General features: G+C 36.3%; 1 long non-coding RNA gene across 1 annotated transcript; it reads right to left on the reverse strand.

Annotated features, from left to right (window-relative positions):
• Positions 1-420: 420 nt before the first annotated feature.
• On the reverse strand, positions 421-8,414 carry LOC128091209 (uncharacterized). Its single transcript, XR_008211297.1, has 3 exons — positions 8,190-8,414; positions 4,282-4,412; positions 421-748 (listed from the first exon to the last, which is right to left on the reverse strand). It is a non-coding gene; the product is annotated as an uncharacterized LOC128091209 (long non-coding RNA).
• Between the last annotated feature and the right edge of the window lie 1,362 nt (positions 8,415-9,776).

Below are 9,776 nucleotides of genomic sequence, written 5' to 3' on the forward strand. Positions count from 1 at the left end.
TAGTAATATATTACATGAATTGAGAATAAGAATTCTTTTCTATGATTACAATTTACCAAAATTGCTTGCATTCTTAATCATTATACTTAGTCTTTTTCTGTTGGGGGATGAGGGACAAGTGAATGGGGAGAAAAGAAAGAAAGATGAGGACAGAATTTCAAGACTAAATTCAACAGGATCCAAAGTCAAATGGCATTGATAAAGTAGTTCTGATATGTCATTTATTTAGAACCGTGGCACTAAGTAAGAATGGCTTTTGTGGAGTTAAATCAGTGGATCTGAAGGATTTAGTGTGGAATTTTTGGTGAGCATTCTATATAATGTTTTTTTAATGAGGTTTTTTTTTTTAAAAAAAAAAGAAAAGAAAAGAAAAGAAAAAGATCTAGTAACTGGAACTACTAAATTGATGTAGCTTACTAAATTGATGTAGCTTTTAAGTACAAAAACATCAAAGAGATCACACATGCATTTATGCATGCTTAAAACAAGGGAGAAAGAGAAGGGCTTAGAAAAGAATAAGAGAACTAGTGGGCAGGAGAGAAATCAGGTAGAGGATTTAGATCACTGGGGCACGCAATTGGATTAGGATACCAGATTAGCATCTGCAGCAAGGATAGAGAGGACAAGCAAAAAGAGTAAAGTTACTTAACATGTTGTCAATTTTCTCTTGGAAGAAGCTGGTTGGGTCTTGTGCAAAGAGAGAAATGCACTCATCCTTCAAATCTGCCTTTTATCCAGCATCTATGTCCTGAAAGAGTCAAATGTGTAGAGGATAAGTAGGGTTTGGGACTAGGAATTTGACAAAAAGTTTAAGAGCAAATGCAACAAGGTCACTCAATTTTGAGTTTTCTCTCTCAGCAAGAGAAAATACTTACAAGAGGTGAATTTGTAATAACTTTAGCCAGATGGTGCTTAATGAAGAGGGTAGTAAAAAAAAAAAAAAGATCAACAGGAGAAAATTACTGTTCTAACAACAAAGGTTGAAAAAGTGAAAGCTAGTAAAGGAGTTTAGAGAAAAAGTGCAATTCATTAACAATGATGAGCTGGTGGTAGATCTAAAGAAAGGATCTGAAGAGCCTTCATAGGCAAATGAAAGGTTAAGATAGAAAGAACTGAATCATTAAGGGTAAAAGATAGAAATGCTAGGTGAGAAAAATTTTAGTAAGAAGTCATTTTATTAAGTAGAGATATTTCTCATCTACTGGTAAAGAAATGTAGTCAAGGAAACAAGTCAGTTCACAGATCTGAATTACCCACTTGAAAGCTAAAAATTACTACTGAGATACTAATTGGAAAATGCGGATAGAAGAAAAGGATAACTAATGAAAAAAAGACTATTACTGTTAGTGTTTCTGAGTTGGTTACATAGTTTTAAAACCCAGAGTGTAAAAGAGGACAAGGCAACATTACAGAGACACGCATGAATGATACAGGATATAATGGCAGAAATTAATAAATTAAAGAGATCACTGAGTACTGAAAATGTGAGTGGCCAGTTAGCTAGATAATAGAGAATTTTACAGCAAAGGGTAACTTCATCATCACAAACAATTCAACTGCCACTGCATCATAAATTATCATTTTTCTTGCTCAGTAGAAAGTTCAGTAGTCTGTGACTGTAAAGCTTACTATGCACTGAAGATGAACCATGCAGTGATTGAACTATGAATTTAACAGAAACTGATAGTTTAAAAGTTAGGTGGATGATAGTCCAGCCCCAAATACTGTGGTCACAATCCTAATTTCATTAGGACTCTTAAAAAAAAAAAAAGAATCTGCCCTATTCTTTAAAAACTGGAAGATTGAGTTGGTCTATAGAATCGTAGACATAGAAAGATTCTTTGCCACATCACAGGCAAAAGGATGCATAGTATTCCTCAAAGAATACAGAAGTATTTAAGTGCTAGAAAATATTATCTATATTAAATAATATAATTTATATTTCAGTACATTTTCATTTTAGCTTAGGCCATCTTATGTATACTTGATGTCCCCACAAGTACTGAAAGACAGTTTTTGTCACCTGAGAAATTTTTCTAAGGAAAGATCTTTTATCTGAACACTCCACCAAATCACTTCTCTACAGGATGATGTAAAATGGTTGTACATGAATACTGTAGTAGTTACTGAAACTGGTGTTGCTGGTTCATGCTATCATATGCATGATGTTATGGATTTTTATTTTATGGTTCCTTTTAATCTGGAAACACAGATTTCTTGTACAAATCCAGCACTTATGCCTTGGAAGCTTGGCATTTTTAGAGATAGGTATTCACAAGGACAACGTGTAATTTAATAGTTTGTGTTTAGCTACCCTCTGCTTAAGAGAGAAAAATAAGGTCATTCAGAACCTTGTTAAAAAAGACGCTAAACTGTAGGAGTTCAGAACTGCTAGACTAGCTTAGGCACTTGACAGGTACATTCTGTAAAAAGGATATAAGGGCTGGTCTTTCACTGCTAGCTTTCTCTACTGTTACTCTTTAAACTTGTAGAACAGTTCATAATGTTAGTTTGAACAACTGTTCGTAAACATCCAAAAAAAAAAAAAAAAACAAAACAAAAACAAACAACACCCCAGTAACTACATACTAACCTATATAGCATGTTAAATTTTAAACAGAGAAACAAAAAAATACATGTGAAACTGTATTTTTTTTAATCCACTCTATTTTGTAAAAGCAGATACACATGGATATTTGTGATTTTTTTCTTAGTGCAATGCTTCATAACTGTTCTCGTGAGCTAATTATAAATCCTGTGGATGTGCATGTTTTCTAATTGCTCTAAATGATTTGCAATTGCTGGGAGATCACCTTATTTTACAGCTTATACTTGGTGTCATGGTTACTGGCTAAGACAGTGAAAGCTGCCAAATTTTCTTATTTAAACAGGAAAAGCAAAAGTATGCAGCACCTATAAGTGAATAACTATCCATTACTTACTCTCTATATATGCACATAAACTTGCATCCACATACATATTAGAGCTTTTAAAATCCATTTTATTTGGTAGATATGATAGTAAAAGCATATTTTGTAAGTTTTTACACTAGTTACAATTTTTTTGTTTTGTTTTGTTCTTTTGCCAATGATTATCATTTACCTATTTCTTAGCAGGATATGTTGCTCCTACGCATTATCTGCCAAATTGTCTGGCCCTTTCCCTGTCACAGTGAGACTCAAAATCTGCTAGTTAATTTTTGTGGAGCTGGCACCTATGGGTATTTGCCTGTAAAAATATAATTGCTTCCTTCCTTCACTTATTTATTTCCTGACTTTAATGGTTTTGCTTAAAACATTAATGTAAGTGCCAGAAAAAGTTATTACTTGAATTGAAAACTACATGACCTGAAGATTCAAAATATCAAAAAGACATGTATTTTTATAGAATGTGAAAAGGACTTTTGCCTACTTTTTAATTCATCCATTCCTATGCTGGTAGTCTGTAACATAATTTAGAAGGCAAAGGTGACTTATCCACCTCCTGTCACTTTCAGTCTCTTCTAAACCTTGGGATACAGCACTACAAATTCTTCTGCTCTCTGATTGGCACAGTCATAGAATAAGAGTGTTAGATTGAGGTATGTGTTCAAAGGAGAAAAATTACTCAGCCATGTAAAAGTCTTAATGTACTTTCTGCCTGGGGGTTTTGCTAGTTTGTTTGAAATCTATAGATGACTCTTCTTTCTTGGGACTGAATTTTATATCTCTTTTTGTTCTGTGCTCATTTCAGCATTTTTTTTGCATGGAATTTAGAGAAGTGTGTACATGCCAATGAAATGAGGCTAACAGCCCCACAGGACTGCTGCTTGCCATGCAGAGGAAGTCTGGGGGGCTTGTAAGCTTCATAGCCCATTGAAAGAAATCTTGGTGTGAGAAACAAAATCAGAAAGAACAGGAAAACACACACAAAAAAGTTAAAAGGCTGCATAGTAAGGCTGGAAGCAGGCTGAGCAATTACTACCATCTTGTACCACCCAACTGGGGAGGTAAGCAGGAGAAGGAATGGGGGATTTGCAGATCAGAAAAATGTGAGGGAAATGACAGATCAGTAGAACAGGTAGAAAGATCTGATCTACAAGAATGAAGGCCACTTATCTCCAGAAGGTGAGAGGAATCTATGGCAGTTCAAATCTCTGCTGCTCTAGATAAGGGTCCCCACAAGGAGGAGAGAAAGTTTGTAGGGCACCAACATTTAGGGAAGAAAAGTTGAATGTGAGAGCCACAGTAAAACAGTGGTGTCTTTCAAGCTGTCTTTCTTCCACAAAATATCAACACTTACTTTTGAGCTCTTGCACAGGTGGACTCAGCAGTAACATTTTCACCAGCTCCTTCCTGGCTGGCTCCTGCACTGCAGATGATTTCCAGCCTATGACAGCTCCACAGGCCACAGTCAGTTCCTATTCTGCAGAACTGCCCAAAGCAAACAACCTGCTTTTAACAAACAAACAATGTTTAACCTCTGTTAAAAACATCCTTAAGTAAGGCTAATAAATATTCTCTCCCAATCTTCTCTAAGATGAGGTTTCACTCGCAAGCACAGGCTCAGGACCTCAGAATGAACTACTGCTTACAAGAAAACCAGCAACATTTCAGCCTGATTATTCAGAATGTTCAGCTGTATTTCAAAGAGTTGCAACTTCCCTGGCATGAGCGCCAGAGTGTTTTTAGCTGAAATACAAAACAAAGAGAAGAAATACCTCTTAAAATTATGCCAGTTGCAACATGTTAGAATTGTTAAATATCTGTTATTTCTCTGTAAGTTCTACAATGATTTAACATTAGTACATTTTGAATAAGAGACGTGAAGGTAAACGTTTCCACTTCTCACACAAAGAGGGAAATTCTGCTGTCTGATGTGGGTGATCTCTTACTGGCATTATACAGTTTTTTACTTTTCATTTATGAGATCCAGGCCTCTATTTGATGTTGGAATTCACATTTTCCTTGATCTATGAGAAACTTTCATGTATGTTTTTCCATTATTCACCAACTGTCTTGTAATATATGTGTGTTCTTTTTTATTTATGGGATCAAGGTGTTAAATCACACTCCTTGCAATGCCTGTTTTTCCTTTTGCCTCACTTCCCTAAGTGCTAACTCTTAAGGACTACACGCATGAAAAGAAACTGACTTCCTCATAGGCCATGACCTTTCATGCATAATATAAATTCACATATTATGGTTATAACATAGTTATAGTTATTCAAAAGTACTGCAGAGAGCTATTTGACATCACTGTATATATGTAAGGGCAAAGGGAATTGAGCTACAAAGAGAACCAACTGTTTTTATTAATGCACAATTTCATAACTAATCATTTTGTTGAAGCATAACATACATCTTGGGAAGTAATATATTTGTGCAAGACATTTGTAAATATAACTATGCATAAACGCTTGACTTCAAAGCATTCCTACTAGAGAATGACCATATTTTAACAAAATGCTCGTCTTTTTGTTAGAAATAGTTGTATTTGAGGGAAGAAGTGTATTACAAGGTATGCTCCTGAATATGAGCATACCTCACCTTTTCCAGGCTGAAAATCATGAAGTTAATTAAACAAAGTGCGTAGATGAATTCATCAGGGACTTGATTTTTACTATCATTTAGTGCTAGAAAACCGTTGTTTTGCAAAAAAAGTAAAATACTCTTAAGTTTAAGCTTTTGCATTCTCATTAGATTGAAAACAGCAGCTTCAAGACCAAGAATAATGCTTCTGTGCATCCTCCTATATACATAAAATTAAATTATGTTTGAAGTTATATAGAAGTTCTTCTTGCACTGAGGTAGAAACACTTTCGGGAGAAGGGTGAGCAGAGCATCAGTTATCATGGCTGATGCCATGTATGCATGACAGGCAAAAATATGATAACCCTCAAATTTACTGAGACTGCTAATTAGGACTGTTAAGTATAGCCTATAACATGCAATATTCTTAGCCTAGAAGCAAGTCTGACGGTCCCACTAATTTTAATAACCTTCTGCTAAAAATCACTGATCATTTGCTTCGAAAGATCTCTTCTGTTTGTGAACGTTCAGGTCTCTGCAGAGCTTTTTCTACTCCAGACTGACCAGCCCCAGCTCTCTCAGTCTGTCCTCATGGGAGAGGTGTTCCATCCCTTGGATCATTTTCGCAGAGTGGAGGGACAGTATCACCTCCCTTCACCTGCTGGCCACACATCTTTTAATGCAGCCCAGGATTCAGTTGGCCTTCTGAGTGGTGAGGGCATATTGCTGGCTCATGTCAAGCTTACCATCCACCAGTACACCCAGGTTCTTTTCAGCAGGGCTGTGCTCAATCATTTCAGCCCCAGCTTGTATTGGTAGCAGAGGTTTGCTCAACCCAAGACCTTGCACCTGGGTTTAGTGAACCTCATGAGATTCTACCAGGCCCACTGCTAGAGCCAGTCTAGATCCCTCCAGATGGCACCCTGTCTCTCAGGTATGTCATCTACACCCCACAGCTTGGTTTCATCATCTGCAAACTTGCTGAGGGTACACTCAACCCCACTGCTGATGAAGATTTTAAAAGATTGATGAAGATATTAAAGAACCTAGGTCCTAGCACTGATCTGCGAGGGATACCATTTATCACTGATCTGCATCCAGACAGAGAGCCACTGACCAGCATGCTCTGAATTTGATCCTGCAACCAGTTTTTTTTTTTTTAATCCGTCGAACAGTCCCCCCCCATCAAATCCTTATCTTTCAAATTTGGAAAGTATGATATTGTGGCGTACCATGTCAAAGCCCTTACTGAAGTCCAGATAGATGACATCAGTGTCTCTTTCCTTATCCATTGATGCAGTTATTCACCTGATAAGTATCAGAGTTGTGATCTTGGGATCTTCATTTAATAAGATACCAGTTGACTTAAAAAACAAACTTTTTCCATTTGCTTATCCAGCACTGAAATTAAAGCAGTGCATTGTTGTTTTTTCTGTTAATGGTAATTTAGCATTTCTATTTTTAAGAAACACATTACAATATGAAAATTAATATCTTGTTGTTGATAAGCAGAGCAACAACAAAAGAACTGCTCTTGCCATTACACTTTTTAGTTAATCTACATACAAAGGCTTGACTATCTCATGGGATAACATTAGCAAAGTTCTACTCTGTCTAGCAAGAGCACCAAACAAACAAGTTAAAACTGAGAAAACAAAATAAGTTAGCAATATATGGCTATTCAATGTGGCTCTTATGCTTTCTACCTTAAAACCCTCAGAGATAATAAATTTCCAAATAGAAACATAGCCTCCATTGTACCTTAAGTCTACACTACACAGAGGTGTTCTGTCACATTGTTTTAATCCTCTACCCTCAGAAAACTTGAAGCTGATACTATTTGAATATAAATTCAGAATTCTACTCTGCTGTTCGCAATCCCTGGGAACATCGTCATTCACATTTGCAATACTAATAAAACTCAGAAATTTGATTAAAGATAGTATAATCCCTTTGTCTTCTGATATATAAGGCTTACATTTCAAACAGTAAATAGAAAAACATGCTGTGAAACAACCATAATGTTATTTCAGTAAATCAAAACATGGTGCTTGTAAAATGGAGAAAAATTGAAGGGACAGAGTGACTAATCTCCACTGAAGAAATAGTTGCTTCAGATGTATGTTCTGCTGAATTTGCAGTATTCTTGGCAAACACATATGCAGTCTGAAAACTGAAAATAAAGATCTGCTTATAGTCAGTACTAACCTATTTCCCTTCTCCTTAGCCCTGATACTCACTGTTCATTACAGCAGATCAAAAGTTTCGACTTTTGTAAATTTTAGCTCAAAAGACAAGTTCATTTACCCCTGCCATTTCCATCCTTACAGCTTTACTGATTTTACCTTAGAATTACTTATAGATGCTATAGGCCAGCTACCACCAGACACGTTTTTCTTATTACATTTTAGCAGGAAGTGCTAAAACATCTATAGCTGATAACACTACTTAAAACCAGCCATGGCCTTCTACCATCAGAACCCACAGGCAAGATTGATATTGTACATGCATGATGTTCACACAAGTATTTCAAAGGATATTTAGCACAAACAAATAAACCACAGCTTCCATAGCTGTCGATTTATGATTTCTCATTCCACTGATTACTTTACTTGAAGAACCAATAGCTATTTATCTTTAGTAATGGGTGTGAAGAGACAGACAATTGATTTCTCTTACTTGCAAGTAGTGGAATGGTTCAAATTCTCCTTTGAAGAAAACAGTTGTGCTATGGGAAGCTAGGTTTCATTCACTGAACCATGACCACAGAAACAAAGAAGGAAGTGAGAAACCAAAACCAAAACCAAAACCAAAACCAAAACCAAAACCAAAACCAAAACCAAAACCAAAACCAAAACCAAAACCAAAACCAAAACCAAAACCAAAACCAAAACCAAAACCAAAACCAAAACTCCTTACTCTTAGAAGGTCTCAGGTAGGCAGTGATAACTTTACCTTCACTGCCAACCCTTAAATGAGATCTGGGAAGGCGTGGATCCTGACTCTACCTCTTTCAGTCACTCAGGGACATTGCATGCACCTGAGTTCCCTGGATTGGCCCTGCCTTCCCACCAGGTGCTCTATCACTTGCAGGCCATGACCTACAATTTCTACTACACCTACCAAGGGAATGTCACAATGTTGCTTGTAATACACAATTTCTGTTTTCAGTTAGACAGTAAAATGCACATGACAGTCTTTCATGCTCAAAGACATAATTTTCCACCAGCTACTGGATTTTGCTGCTTGAATCAAAGTACAGTCCTTGCTTCGGAAACTAAATTAGGAACAATGTGGTTTTATGAAAGAATATATATATATATATATCAAAATAATGACAAAGTTTACACATGAAGAGGAGGCTCAAGTGTGACCTTATCACTCTCTACAAGCTCCTGAAAAGAGGATGTGATGAGGTGGGAGTTGCCCTCTTCTCCCAGGTAATAGTGATAGGTTGAGATGGAACGGCCTCAAGTTGCACAAGGAGAGGTTCAGGTTTGATATTAGGAAACATTTATTCTCAGAAAGAGTAGTGAGGCATTAAGAAAGGATGCCCATGGAGTGATAAAGTTACAGTCCCTGGAGGTTTTGAAGAACATAGCAGGTGTCGCACTGAGTGACGTGATCTGAAGGTCACAGGTTGATGTTGAAAGCAAATACATCACTGGGATGGCTCAAAAATGGGAGAACTATTTGTGTTAAAGTCTTCTGCTACTCTACATAATAGCTAACGTTATTTAATTTCAGTCCTAAAATTGATTCCATATGTAGTGTATTGGAAGTTCTCTTGCCTGTATTGTTAACACTTCTCGCTGCAGTTAAATACAAGTTATAATTAGATCCTTTTCTCACACACACAAAAAAAAAATTAAATTTTGAATTTTTGAATTTTATAGTAAAGTGGGGAATTGTAACATTAAACGTATATAACTGAATACTTCTATGAAATAATTCTTTATAAACTAGACCTCATAAAACTCACTGCTACCTTTAAAAGCAATGAGAATCATTTAAATGTAACTTCCTTATTGTAACTGATTTTTTAAGCTTCAAATGTGAAAATCTGTTCTCATTATAGCCAATGAGGTAAAATGATCACACATTTCACAAGATTCAGGATTTCACCTGAAGGCTTTCCTTTCAGCCTTAGGACGAATAACTGGATGTAAAGCAAGAATGAATGAGGGTAAGAACTGAGCTGTTATTTAAATCACTTCAGTCATGGAATGTTCTGCAAAATCTGTCTTCAGCCCCGTAGCATCTGCA

The sequence above is a fragment of the Tympanuchus pallidicinctus genome, unplaced genomic scaffold (assembly GCF_026119805.1).
Source record: "Tympanuchus pallidicinctus isolate F22 unplaced genomic scaffold, pur_lepc_1.0 scaffold5, whole genome shotgun sequence".
NCBI classification, from domain to species: Eukaryota; Metazoa; Chordata; class Aves; order Galliformes; family Phasianidae; genus Tympanuchus; species Tympanuchus pallidicinctus.